General features: G+C 39.2%; 1 long non-coding RNA gene across 1 annotated transcript in view; it reads right to left on the reverse strand.

Moving 5' to 3' along the window:
• Positions 1–1,220: 1,220 nt before the first annotated feature.
• The window catches only part of LOC116148084 (uncharacterized), a 68,956-nt gene continuing 54,773 nt past the window's right edge, over positions 1,221–15,403 (reverse strand). The window contains exons 3-4 of the long non-coding RNA XR_004131551.2: positions 11,454–11,599; positions 1,221–1,485 (exon numbers count right to left, since the gene is read on the reverse strand). This is a non-coding gene — a long non-coding RNA (uncharacterized LOC116148084). The remainder of the gene's footprint in view (positions 1,486–11,453; positions 11,600–15,403) is intronic.

Raw genomic sequence — 15,403 nt, forward strand, 5'->3', positions numbered from 1 at the left:
GAGCTCACTCCCTTTCTTGTCAGCTGAGACCAGGGCACAAACCGAGGATAGCTAAGACTCAAAGCTTCTTTTTATGGCTTTTCCCTAAAAGCACATATCTACACACAAAAGACATTCGAGTATGCTGGGCTACATAGACACTCAACAGTCATGACTAGAAATAGTCAGGCCCTTTGCTCTTTGTCAAGATTCCCTACTAGTTAAAAGATTTATATTGGGGAAAACTACATGGCCATTAGAAGGAATGAAACACAATTACACGTGCAGATATCAGAAGATATTCAATAATAATCTCAAATTGTAGGACAGTGTGCATTCGTGGCACCATGGGTAGAAAAAAACCTATATGCCTATAGGTTGTACAGGTATATGCAATTTCAGAAAAATGCAAAAAACTGTTAACAGTGGCTTCCTCTGGGGGTAAGGAACATACTGCGTTTGTGTGTGTAAAATATTAGTGAAGCAAAAGAGGCAGTACCTTGGATAACTAATTCAGACCATCACTTTGCTGCCCTGACTGGCATAGTTTAGAAATATCCCTACTTCCTGCGAAGAAGGTTTGAGTGGGCAGTGGGGGGATGGAGAGATTTAGAATGAGCTAGGCAGATGGCTTAAATATTGCACATTTTCCAAATGTTATTTAACATGCCACTCACTTTGAGGTTTGTGAATAATTTTTACACATGTGTAGTTGTGCTCACTTGGTATGTTTTAAAAGGTACAAATAGATCAGTTGTTGGAAACGTGTTAAGTAATTTCACAATAATTGAGTTGTACACTGAGGGGAGCTAACACACCGAGGTAAGGCATCTAAACCAAGGGCCAGCTTTGCCCATGTACAAGCTCGCCCTCTGCTGGCCATTCTAGGAAAATGACAGCTGTTTTAAAGCAATTGTATCTTCTCCATGGTCTTCATTCATTCCAAGAGTATTGATCACCTACCATGTGCCAGGTGCACATGTGTATCATACACACTGAATATCTGTTGTATGATTCTATTTACTTCTTGTATGTTTAAATATTTCTCATTAAAAAACTCATTAAAAAATCCAATGTGTATAGAGGAAAAAGTGTCAGAAAAATATTATGATAAAGAAAATTTCATATCTTAAATTCTGATGGTAGCTCTTTGTATTGATTAAATGAGGTAAAGGCAGATAATAGATGAAATATCATAACATTTTAGAAATGAATACGGCTTGAGAAATTATTTAGTTCGGTCCTCTTTATTTTACAGCCAAGAAAACTGAGGTTCAGAGACATTAACAGCTAGTGTAGAGACAGGCAGAAAATTCCCTCCCAAAAGTACTAAAATAAGTCCAACCAATATCACTAGGCACTCATTTCTTTCTTTTAAAAATAATCCCATCTTCCAGTCAGATTTTATTTAGCTTAAAGTTCATAAAAAGGCCAGGCTTGCCTTGCTTGCTTGCTTGCTTGCTGTCTTTCTTTCTTTCTTTTTCTTCTTGGAGAACTTAGAAAGGCCTGAAAAAGAAAAGTGGGAGAAATCCATTTATAACAATTTCACAAATGTGGAAACTTTCCCCATCCTTGTACATGCTTTCTGAGCTTTACATGCAGCACACAAATGGCTGGGATCAGTAGCGAGCACCAGCATTGCACAGGGCTGTGATTTCTACTTAGAATTTTTATTAAAATTATTTCTGTGGTAAGATTTCTCCTTGATTCTTTTTCTTTCTTTCTACTCTATGAAACTAACAGCAACTGAGGAAACAGAGAAGGGAAAACATCCTTTTTAAAAAAAAAAAAAAAAGCAATTCTGACTGACAATATGGAAATATGAACTCCCATCTCTGTTGCTAACAGGGGAAAGTCAGGTATGCATTTTCTCTCTAGAACTCCTCTCTCAGGTCCTTGTCATCAGCTTTGGAGAAGCTCAGCACCAGAAACCTATTATTTTACTTTCTTGGAACCATACTCTGTCTTTCCCTAGACCCCTTATATTGAATTTCCTTTCCTAGGACTGAACATGTTGCCCTTCTCTGGAGACATGATGGCTGGTGTTGCCTGGAGAAGAAAAGCGATGGTGAAAAGGTAGGGTCCTCCACCAGCAGGCAATTACTGAAAGCAGGATTTATGGGTTTAAAGAGTGTGGGGTCAAAGGAGGCCAAAGGAATCTGTGTGTCAGATTTTAGACATAAATTTCTAACATCAGGGAGGCAACTTTCAGGAATATTCAAAGATTGAAAGCTCCTTATTGCAGACACTTACTCTGTCCTTGGTTTTAAAATTCAGGTTTGATTTGATTATCCTACAGGCTAAGAGAAAATATCTCATAATGTAGAAAGGATAGAAAGAAAGCAGAAATTCACTGATGAAACAAATGTCAGAATGCTAACTATGTGCCAGGAGCTGTGCTAGTCAGGTGGGATCAACATCATTGCCAACAGCAAAGAGCTCTCCCCTGATGGTGAGTCAACGCTTCCCCACGGAGAGGATTAATCTTCACACAAGTTAAGACCGCAGGTGTGTCCAAGGAGGCATTCTGAAGGTGGGAAGAATAATTTTTATGCTCTGATCAGGAAAAGACCTAAGGCATTTTAAGGAATATTTTCTAGAATCCTTTTTGCAGTCTTTCAGGAGACTTCCATCAAGGTCCATTTCGGGGTTTAGTAAAGAAGGGTAATAGCCCCAAGGCTTTGAGTAGGACAGGAATAAAGCTAAATTCAACCTTTTGCAGCCAGATTCTCCAAATGAACTCTTAGATAATTGCAGTGATTATTTAAGTGAAAGTTCACTCCATACCTAAATATTTGCTGAAACCTGTATAGACCATAAAAAAGACTACAAGATCTTTGCCTGCAGACAGCTTACAGCTCAAGACTCCATGTACACAGACCAAACCCAGACAGAATACGAAGTATAGCTAAGCAATGGTGAGGGCAATCAGTGAGGGCAGGGGTGGCCGGTTGGGGAGAATTCAGAAGGTCAGATGGTGAGGGACTCGAGCTTTGCCCTAAAGGTAACACTTGTCTATGCAAAAGGGAATGATGGAGGTTGAGCCTCCCAGGGCGAAATGTTTTAATTATTTCTTTCCTCTCTGCACAGTCAACGAGAGCCATGTGGTTTGTTTTCAAGTATACTCAGGATTACATCAGCTGTGTGGACAGAGTTGCCTCTAAGGCAGTAATGAAACCCAGTTTGTCGTCTCTCTTATCCACTGATCCCAAACTAGCTGTGGACATTTTCTTTGGACCATACACCCCATACCGGTACCACCAGAAGGGACTGGGGAAATGAATGGGATGGAGCCCAGAGAGCCATCCTGATACAGAGAGAATTGATTCTTACACCCATGAAGACCCCAGGTGGTACATGAAGATATCTGCCAATCTCATGGGTCAACCTGGTGCCAGTTTCTCTGTGCCAGCCTGGCCATCTCAGTGTTTGTGATCACCTGCTATTAACGTGACAGAATAAAGCAAAGCTACAGGGGCCCAAGTGTCCCTCCACTTCTTAAGGCAATCCCTGTGCCTTTGAATGTCTTAATTCCCTTCACCTGGCTTGTCCCCAGGGAGGCATTTACTCATCACAGGTCACTGAGCGAGATTTGACTGGTTGTCATTGTCTTCCTCTGTCATTGTTATTAAGTGCCCACTATGCACATGGCGCTGAACCCAACAATGGTAAGCATCCCACCCTGGAGGAACATCAGTTAAATGACACACCCCTCATGGACTAATGCATGAACAGTATCTCCATTCAGTAAGAACACTTAGATCTTGGTGCCTTGGCCATATTCATAACAGAGTGGAATTTTAAAGATTTCCGCTCCCCTTAGTGTATGGCAGGATTATTGTGTCATTTCAATTGCCCAATATTCAGCTAACATATAAATAAATGAACATGTATTTACCTACTGTTGCTAGCCACATTTCTAGGTGCTTTACATTTGACAAACTTCACAACAACATATACAAGGGAAGAATTTTACATTCCTTTTATGAAAATTGTTAGATCAGATTGCCCAAGATTATATAATAAATGGTGGTTCAGAGTTTGAACCTAACTGATACCAAAGACAGAGTTCTTTTCTGTATACCACACACTCTCTCATTTTAAACTGCTATTTTTACATACTAGAGTTTACATACTAGAATATTTAAAACCCTCCTAGTGTGTTATGCATTTTCTTTACTGCTGATTGCTTGCTGAAGTAAGCAAATTGTTACATTGTGCATAGGCAAAAAATTTATTTTTCTAACAACACATAAATATTTATAACAGAATGCCTTGTTGAAGTTTCCTTCTTTCATATAATTTACAAATTGCATATTACCATGATGTGAAGCCAGAAATATTTTTAATCAAGCTGTATTTCCTAATATGAAAGTGTTTATCATCTTGGTCCATTTAAAACATTTGAATAAAAGAATATGCACTTTAAAGAATCTTCAGTTAAAGCCTTCTTTTGAACAACTAGCATAGTATATATCATCAATTCCCAATTTCTGGCTCACAGGTGGAATCTGAGGTAATGATAGTGTAAAACGGATGCTAACATTATAAAATACTTGAAAAATTATCTATAAATCCACCAATCTCATTGTAAGATTCATTAGTACTTAGATCATCAAGTATTTCTGATTTTTCTCTCTCTCTCTGATCACATAGTAGGAAATAGCTTTCTTGCCCTCTTTGAAGTTTGGTATGATGATGAGACTTGTTTTGGCCAAATAAATGTAAGTAGAAGTGACCTAATTCACTCCTGTGTAGAATCTTTAAGATATAGTGCCGGACACATCTTTCCTCTGCCAAGGCTGAATTAGTTAAGGAAGCAGGTGTGAAGATGGAAACTTCCTCTGCCTGGGTCCCTGAGTGATTACAGTGAGCAGAGCCTGATAATGTAGCATGAGCTTCTGTTGTGATTGACTGACAGGGAATGTTTGTTACTGGAGCATAATCTGACTGATACATTGTTACATCAAGGGAACATTGTTCATGTTCCCATCACACTTTATCTACATACATATACAGTTTTTACATGGATACAATCCTAGTATACATGTATTTTTCTCTGTCACTTTTCAAAACATTATATTGTAAACACTTTCTCAGGTTTTTCATGAACTCCATATTTATCATTTTAATAGCTGTATAATAGCCTACCACAGCCACATGCAATTATTAACTATTTCTCTATTATTTAAACTGTTTCTCTTTTTTCTATTAATAATGCAGCTAAAGTTACCTTTGGACATGTAGCTTTCTTCTTTTTTGAAATTATTTTCTTGGGCTAAAGGAAAGAAATAATTGTTTTCCTTTCAATTTTATAGTAGAGTATTTTATAGTCAAGCTTATAGTACCTTTATCTTAAAATTGGTGTAATAATTTTGGTAATAATTAAATTGAAAAAAGATTGCTCTTTATTTTATCATTCTTTGAAATTATAGTGCTAATTGGTTCAAAAGATAACATTGGAATATTAAAAATCTGTCTGAAAATATATTCTTCTGAGATAAAATCAGGGCACACTCTAAACCTGACATCCTGATAAAATCAACTAAACATCAGAGAATTTTTTACTTATAATAAATGGCTTAAAGTGATACAAGTCTGTGCCCAAAAGACAGCTGGATTGTTTCTGCTGAGATTAAATTAGCAATGTTTCATCCTTGCGCTGAACGAGAGAATCAGTATTTCTTTAGTCTTTGTCTTGGTGGTAAACATGTTTCCTTAGGAAAGCCAGACTGGTTATCCTGCCCAGAAACAAACAAGCAATCAAAAAACTCTGCTTTCTTCACTTTACATTGATCATTTTGATGAATAAGGCAGTTTTATTTCTTCTAACTCAGGGACTATATATCTGAGATTGTCTTCCACTTTTATATCCCCCACTATTTTATATTTATCTAACACTAATTTCCGAAGCAGCTATTATCCCATAAATGCCGTGTAGGGTGATGAAGTCAGCACTTCACACAAATATCTGCACCATGGAGGGCCAGCATCTGTGAAACGTCTAACCACTGCTAAGATTTTCTATTCTCCTCTTCCTTCCTCATGCTCCCTCTCACCTCATGCCTTATTTTTAGTTTTCTCTTAAATTTCAGTGACTAAGAGATAAAAATCACTGCAACCAACACCCTGACAGTACAGATGAGGGCTGCATGGAGAGAGGTGCGGGGCCCTTATTTTCCTGGTGCTCACTGATTTATGAGCGTCAGTTATAAGCCTGGCTCCTACTCATATTACCTTATAGAGTGACTCCCCGAGGCAGACACTCTCTCTAGACTGAGAGGTGCTTCTGGGCAATTCTGTGAGAACGTGGTCACATGATCTTTTGAGCACTCAAATGGAACTTGTCATGCCTAATTCACCATTCTCGAAGAGGGGCTGGGAGAATCAGATGAATAATGCATGCAAGAGTGCTTTGAAATTATGTAGGTACAAACATAACCACATTCATCTAATAACATGAAATTAATGGTGTTATTAAACACTCTACCACTGCAGAAGAAACCAAAAGTTTTTTTTTTTTAAGTTTCTTTCTCCAAGTGAAAAATCTTATGATAGGTTATTATCCTATTGAGAGAGAAGAGAATGAGACGGAAACCACCCCTCTCCCCTCTTCCCTTTTTTTTTTTTTTTTTTTTTTTTTGAGAAATAGAAGTCATTTTATACCAACAGGTATTTTTCATAAATAAAAACTGTTCTTAGAGGTCCAGCTCTAAACTAGTTTTCTGCTAACCACCCCAGTTATTCCCATCAGCTGTAAGACACTAGCTTTGCTGCCGGCAGACCTGGATTAAAATCTTGGATAACTCCTTTTGTGACTTCAAGAAAAATCACCCCATCCTTTGGAGTTGGTTTCATGGTTAAAGTGAGAGTACTGAGAACGTACATTCCTGAGCATCAAATATGAAACCATACATTGAAAACATTTTTATAAATAAAAAATAAATCAACCTTTAACAGCATCCACTCCCCTAAACTTAAAACATTTTAAAAGGATGTCATTGGCTAATTCAGGTAACATTTCTAAATCAAAAAGAACGTGATCACCATTGAACATTAGTAATAAGAAAAGGAAAAGATTAGGTCGTCACAGCTGGTGGAAATGTAGAGACCAAGTCCACTTCCACTTTGCAGATTAGGACTCTGGGGTGGAGAAGGGGCTTGCCCTGTGCTGCTGTGCAGCCTGACAAGGATCCAGCTTAAGAGCGCTCTGATCGGGTTTCTAGCTTCTCTGCCCAGCCTTGCCCTGAGCCAACTGCCTGAACCCTCCTTCCCACTTCCTGCCCACCATCCCACTCACCCCATCCCATCCCATCCCGCGCATCCTCTCTTCTCCCTGAACCTCCACCAAAGCAGCTCTAAAATCACCAGTGAACTTCCAGTTGCCAAAGCCACTTCTCAATTTTTCCTGTTTTTAGTCTCTCTTTGGCATTTGTCACACAATTCCTCCCTCCTTTTTAAACTCTCTCTCTCTTAGATTTTGGTGTTCCCACAGTTGCCTAGCTTTCTCCTACTTTCTTATCATATCTAGTTTACTTATTTTTCAGAATTATTTTCCTCTCTCCACCGTCAGTTTATTGGTGCTTAGATATTAATTTTTACACTTGCATTGAGTTTGCTACTTGCCACAACTGCCCTCCGGATTTAACTAACATTCATCCATTTAGATACCATGCAAACCCTTCTAGGTGCATATACAGTTGTGGAAAGGGAGGCGTAGGAAGGGTAAGTAACTTGCTGCGCTGCTTCCTGCAATGCTGTGCTAGCTCTGAGGCTATCAGAGCTCTCCCCTTGGCCCTCCTGGCTCCTGACTTCATCTACTCTCATGAGGTAATAATAGCATTGCCTGCCCTGGTCTTCATAAGATCTGTATCCCATGTGTCTAGACTCAACCTCTCTCCTAAGCTCCACATTCCAACAGCGCACTGGACGTGAGAACCTGGATTTACCACGAGCATCTCAAATGTAATACGACCCAAGCTGAACGCATTATCTCTCCTCCCCAAACTTGCCCACCACCCTGTCTTCCTGTCTTTTTACCTCTCTGGGCCTCAGTTTCCTCATCTGTATAATTAACGGGTTGAAGGGAATAACCTCCACAAACACCCTTACTTTAACATTGTTTAATTCTCTAAACCTCTGTCCCTGCAGTGTCTCTGGGTTTGATTCTCTCTCTCCCTTTAAGGTCTCTTTATTCATTTATCAATTCTACAAGCAATAGTTTAGTGTATTCTGTGAACCAAATACTGGACAATCTCTGGTTGGATAAGAGCTCTTTTAGAACATGCACTGGGGAGAGGAATGTAAGAGAAGAAAGGCAGCTCATATGCTTCAACAGAGTGGTGGCTGTTGTCTCATGTGACCAAACAGAGGCCAGGAGGTGGGGGCATCACCACCCAGCCAGTTGCCAAACCAATCACTCCGTCAGCCACTGAGCTATGTATCTTCACCTCCTAAACACTGATCTTATCTGTAGCCTCTGTCTGTGCAGGTCTGGGTTTCACGATGGCTCACCTCCTTCAGTGCTGGCTGTCAGTTTTCCTGCCTAGATGTCTTCTCCACTACTGATAGACTAATCTTTCCAAAACCCAAATCTGGCCATAGTGATGCCTCATTGTTTGTAGAGACAATCTTGCAAGGAGCAGGCTCCTTCCCTGTCAGGCTGTGGAACCTCCCCCAGCCTCCCCCCACTTTGGCCTGCCCCCCAGGAGAGCCTTCAGCACTCGTTCCCTGCCTGTGTGCACGCAGTCCCTTCAGTCGGTCTGCCTCTTGTCCAGGGGATAAATTTCTATTGATTATTAGAAACTCAGCTCAGATAATGCCCCTTTCGGGAAAACGTCTCTGCTCCCACCTCCTTTGGAATCATAAATTTCCTCTTCTTGTGCCACTTCCGTTCTTTAAATGTGTCGCTGTTACTGCCTGCAACATACGGCATTGTGACATTGCTTATTGTTTGCTTCCCGCTTAGCGCAGGGAGAACCTCTAGGGGTTCTCTAGGGTGTGGACAGGTTAATCTCTGAACAGCAGTGCTGCCTGGAGAGCAGCACGTCACCAGCCCGTGATAAGGGTTTGCTGAGTTTATACATGAATCACTACGCTGTGCCTCAGACATTAACACAACATTGTAAATCAACTGTATTTCAAGGGAAAAAAAAAAAGATTTGCTGACTGGGTGATGGAGGGGCACCATTTGGAAAAAACGCAAAGGGGAGGAGTCCAAAATCTAAAGTCACAAAATGCAGTCAGTTTGGGCTACGTCGTCGGCATCAGAAGAAAGGTAAGCAGAAAGTAGCTTCAGAACATGAATGAGAGAAGATCACCGCTCTCACGTATCTGAGCCCTTCTGCACTCCACGCCCCAATTCATCTCTGGGACAGAGGTGTGGGTTTGCCCCGGGAGACCCAAGAGATCAGGTCGCATCAGACTCTTTAGACACATGTGGAAAGCAACGTGAACCACCTTCCCCCAGTGTTCCGCTGCTTGCCATTTACAGCCAGGGCTGGGAAATGGAATTCTGTTTATGCGGTGAGGTGGTTCTGTGGAGGCAGAAGGTTGACCGACTCAGGTCTTTAAACATCTAGTTAGAGAAATAATCTATCTGAAAATTGAGGGTGGTGCAAAGGCTTTGTGTGTGTCAGAAAGGATAAGCAAAGTATTAATTTGTCCTGCAGTTCTCATGTTCTCCCCTTGTCTCAGCCTAAAAAGTCACACACAGGCTCATGTAGGCTCCCTGGGAAACGCCCCCAGATGCCTTGCACTCTGTGGGCAATCAGAAGGTGGCCCAGGGGCGATCAGGGTAGAGACTGCTTTAGCCAGAAATCATTTTTTGTTCCTTCACTTGTATGGGCATCAAGCTAGCAAGACAGTTTGACTCCACCTAGGATGAACTGTCTTCCCAACAATGTAACCTCATTTTTGATGTATTTTTGTAGCAGAGATAGAATCGTCCTTTGCCAGGACACCAATAGCCCAGCTGTGAAACCAGAGCTCAGGTATTAGACAACTGCTAAACTCAGCCTTCTTCTGAGACGGTCAGCATCTGGATTTGTTGTGCATTTTGTGCCACTCAGCCAATGAGTGAAACCCCAGCTCTGCCCTCTGCCACCCTCCACACCATCTCCCACCTGCACACAACACATCCTCAAGGCTCTGGCCTCCTTTTGGACACGTGGAACTACAGTGGGCACCCTGTTGAAGTGTATAAGCTGCTTTTCTTCATTTACATTCCTTTCCCTGTGTGTGTTCTGAGGGCTGAGAACTTATTTTATTTAACCACATATCCCCAGTGCTCAGTCCAGGGTTTGGCCCACAGAATGTAGCTAATTATTGCTTGTAAACTTGATGAATGAATGAAGAAAGTTTAAAAGGAGAGAGAAAAATCTGGAGACAGTGCGGGGACAGAGGTTTTAGAGAATTAAAGAACGTTAAAGTAAGAATGTTTATGGAAACTATTTAGTTCAACTTGCTAATTATGCAGAGGTGGGGAGGAGAGGAATTAGAGACAGAAACAAGTATCAACAATTTTTTTGAGGAGTTCAGTGGAAACAAGAGCAGAGAAATTGGTTGGTGGGTTGATGGGGGAGCAACAGAAGTCAGCAAAGATGATTCGCTTTTTGCTTTTGGTTTTTGACAACAGAACTAACAGCATCTTTATCTGCTGATAGGAATGATCCGGTAGATCGTAAAAATCCTTGGATGTGCTTGTAAAAAGTGAGAGACAGTCACTTCATCCAGTAAAATTCAATTCATTGCAACTCAATTCAACTCGACTCAATTCTGTTCAGTTCAACAAATATTTATTGGGAACCTATCTAGGGCGCTATTCTTTATGAGACAGACAGAAGTTTGTGAACAACATAGAGATTCTGTTATTGCCTAGCAGAGGGAGTCAAATATACAATAGACATCAAAAGTAAGTAAATTATATACTGTATTAGAAGACAATAAATACTAGGCAGAGGATAACACAGAACAAACTAAGGGGGATAAGGAACACCAGGTATGATCTCTGACTCTAAATAGAGTGCTCTGGATGGCTCTTGTTGGCTGTGCCCGTCTCATTGAAAGAGTATCTCACACAGGGAAAACCACCAGCGCGCTCCAGAGCAGGAGCGACATGCAGAAGCACGTCAAGATTGGAAAAACACATAGACAAAACCCTCTCATTGCCCTTTGGTTGCCTAGGGAAAGCAACAGCCAGGGAGGATTTGGGTTAGATTGAGAGAAGGAAAGATGCTTAGGAGAAAATGAAGAAGTCCTGCCAAGAGCATGACGCAAGAAGACGAAAGGAAGGTTGTCCTGTGTGCCGGATGATGGAAGAAGTTCTGAGGGTGTAACACTTTTAAAAGGAAAAGCTTCAGCTAAATAACCTCACACTGGCTCGTGTCCCCACTGTTCTTTTATTTTCCTTGTTAGGACACTTAAGGAGTTCAGCACCTGGAGCATACTCCACCCAGACACACCTGCTTGCTTACCACTCTTCCTGGATGAAGGACCAGATCCTTACTTGGCATCACTGGAGCACCTCAGCAGAGCATGCAGTTTCAGTGTCCCAAGCCCCGCAAGCCACCAGAAACCTCTAACCGAGCTGCTGACCTGAGTGAAGTGGAAGTGGCAGGAACTGGGGACAAAGAGAAACATCCAGACAAGTCAGAACTGCTTCTCTGTTCCATTCACAAATGGTTCCCATTTGTCTCTTGAAACAAACTGAAATAAAGGTAGTGCTTCCTACAAGTTAATATGGACTTCTCGTTGAAATGCAGACTCTGATTCAGTAGGTCTGGAGTGGGCGTGAGAATCTGAATTACTAAGAAGCCCCAAGAAGATGTGGATGCCACTCTGAGTAACATAGGACAAGGAGACCTCTTCTTCTTTAGTATATATTCTTGGCTCAGAAAATTAAGAAAACTCAAAAACATCAGCTTGTATTTGCCTGATGTATCTTTTCCTGTACCTCCACTTCCAATCTTCTTTCAAAGTTACTTTCTTTTAGTGTATTTTTAAATAAACAATCTATATTGTCGTTATTCTCTTTAAAACACAGAATAACATTCTCTATCTTTTGATAAAGGGCATTAAGTTGACATTTAATCAAATGTGTTGGAATTTCATCTTCTATTTTTACATCAATTAATTATTTCATGTGTTTTATATTACTTTTTTCTTGTGCTTCTTCTTCTCTTTTACCAGCTTGGACAAGTTTTTGTTTAATATTCCCCTTCCTCCTTCTTATTTTGAAGTTTTCATAGTCAAGTACCTAAAATGAAACTTCTAGGATTCCAAGTGTATATCAATATATTAATTAACATGTTGATAAATGCACATATGAGGTAGGAGATATACTTACATAAATATCAAAATTTGCCACAAGAAGTAGATAAATGTTGCAAAAATATTGAATAGTTTAATAATACATTTAATAAATACATTTAATTGGATTCTACAAAAAAGATAATGTATTATTTTATTATTTAATGTTCTTGCACAGAGGAAATTTTTTTTAAAATCAACAACTACTCTACCTAGAAGTTAAAGAGTACAGTCTTACATATGGATCAATAATAGAATTGAGAGCCCAGAAATAAACTCACAGACTTACAGTCAATTCATCTACAACGAAGGAGGCAATAACATACAATGGAGAAAGGCAGTCTCTTCAGCAAGTGGTGTCAGGAAAACTGAACAGCCACATGTACATCAATGAAGTTAGAACACTCCCTCACACTACCCACAAAAATAAACTCAAAACAGCTTAAACACTTAAACGTAAGACAAGACACTATAAACCTCCTAGAAGAAAACATAGGCCAAACATCTTCTGACATACATTTTAGCAATGTTCTCCTAGAGAAGTCTACCCAGGCAATAGAAATAAAAGCAAAAGTAAGCAAATGGTACCTAATTAAATTTATAAGCTTTTGCACAGCAAAGGAAACCATAAGCAAAGCAAAAAGACAACTTACAGAATGCGAGAAAATATTTGCAAATGGTGAAACTGACAAAGGCTTAATTTCCAGAATATGCAAACAGCTCATACAACTTAATAACAAAAAAACAAACAACCCAATCCAAAAATGGGCAGAAGACCTAAACAAGCAATTCTCCAATGAGGACACACAAATGGCCAAGAGGCACATGAAAAACTGCTCAATATCACTAATTATCAGAGAAATGCAAATTAAAACTATAATGAGGTATCACCTCACACCAGTCAGAATGGCCAGTATTCAAAAGTCCACAAATGATAAATGCTGGAGAGGGTGTGGAGAACAGGGAACCCTCCTACACTGTTGGTGGGAATGTAGTTTGGTGCAGCCATTATGGTAAACAGCATGGAAATTCCTCAAAAAACTAAAAATAGATTTACCATATGATTCAGCAATACTTTTCCTGGGCATATATCTAGAGGAAACTCTAATTTGAAAAGATACATACACCTCAATGTTCATAGCAGCACTATTTACAACAATCAGGTCGTGGAAGGAACCTAAATGTACATTAACAGATGACTGGATAAAGAAACTGTGGTATATTTGTACAATGGAATACTACTCAGCCATAAAAAAGAATAAAATAATGCTATTTACAGCAACATGGATAGAACTGAAGATCATCATTCTAAGCGAAGTAAGCCGGGAAGAGAAAGAAAAATAACATATTATATCATTTATATGTGGAATCTTTAAAAAAGACACAAATGAACTTATTTACAAAACAGAAATAGATTCACAGACATAGGAAACAAATATGGGTATCAGAAGGAAGGGGGAGGGAGGGGATAAATTGAGAGTTCAAGATTTGCAGATACTAAGTACTATATATAAAATAGATATACAGCAAGTCTCTTCTGTATAGCACAAGGATATATATTCAATATCTTATAGTAACCTATAATGAAAAAGAATATGAAAATGAATATATGTATGTATATGTATAATTGAAACATTATGCTGTATACCAGAAGTTGACACAACATTGTAAACTGACTAGACACTTCAGTAAAAAAAAATGTCATCGTGTTTAAAGAGCAGACAAAGGTATCATCCCAAATTGACAAATTTTCCAACTCTTGACAGAACTGCCTTTCAAGGTATTAAATGTGTTATACATGGGGAAAAAGAAATCTAAGCTCAAATGAGGTTAAGGCACCCAGTGGAAGAACAATGGGCTGTGGACACTTTATTGTGCTCTTAAATTTTGATCAATGTGCAAAATCAAGTTCAGTCGACTAAGTGCCTCTACTGTTAGGACAATGAATATTAGACAGACATTGAGAATATTAATAGTCATAAGAAATGAAACGCACAATGCAATAGGAAGCTGGCACCAAAGAAAGATGATCATGTGTCTAATGGAACATGAAATGACTCTATTTCATGAGAGCATGAGGGTTCAGTCAGGCAGTGAATTTCTGTTCCAACAGCATCATACTGCAGATGGGCAGTCAAGTGATGCCTACCTGTTTAGAAGGACACTCTTATACCCTAGCCATGGTTTGCTCTCTGAGTCTTATAATCCTTCCATGTACCCTGCTAGAAATTCTGGTCCTAAAATGTGCTACAAACACCCAAAAGTTGAAAACCAATGGCAGAGATCTGGGCAATCTGACGGTCTAAAGTTTCTACTGAGGCTTCCCCCTTGATAGTTGTGTAACGTTGGACATGTTATTTAATCTTTCATCATATGTAAAATGGGCAGGATAATACCCACTTCCAGAACTCTTGTGAGGTGTAAATGACATACAAAGTATGGGAAAGGTGCTTGCCTTTCAAAGTGTCTATAACATAGTATCTGACAAATAATAGCTATTGTTCTGTTAGAGATATAGACCTGTAGTACCTTGGTAGCTTAATAAAAATATTGATTTGAGATTCCTCTCTCGGGCATTCTGATTTAGTAAATATAGGGTGAAGCCCAGAGAGACATGCACCATTTAAGTTCCTTAGTGATTCTAATGCTCAATCAGGTTTGAAAACCACCAAAATAGATAACCAAGTAATAAAAAATGAAATGTATAGGTTATGTTCAATTGCTGAAAGTGTCTTTAAGCATAGCTTTTTTTAATCTAAACCATATCATAATTCTGTGAGGATGGTATTCATATATTATTATTCCTACTTTATAAAAAAATTCTAAAAGAGGCATTGCTCTAATTTCATACAGGTAGTAAGCACCAAGAAATAGAGAGATGAGAAATTCTTCTGACCTACAGTTCAATGCTTTTTCTATGCACAATGTTTTCTAACTGCTTCATTTTGAATATTTACTTTCTGTTTAAACAGATGGATTTAACTGTCTTTAAGGAAAGAAGCATCATATAGCTGTCAATTATCCATAAATGATGTTCAATATTATAGTCAAAATGTGGTTATATACATGTGTGTATTTAAATTACTTAGGATGTAACAAGAAATTTAGCTTCCAG

Source organism: Camelus dromedarius, chromosome 23 (assembly GCF_036321535.1).
Source record: "Camelus dromedarius isolate mCamDro1 chromosome 23, mCamDro1.pat, whole genome shotgun sequence".
Classification (NCBI taxonomy): Eukaryota; Metazoa; Chordata; class Mammalia; order Artiodactyla; family Camelidae; genus Camelus; species Camelus dromedarius.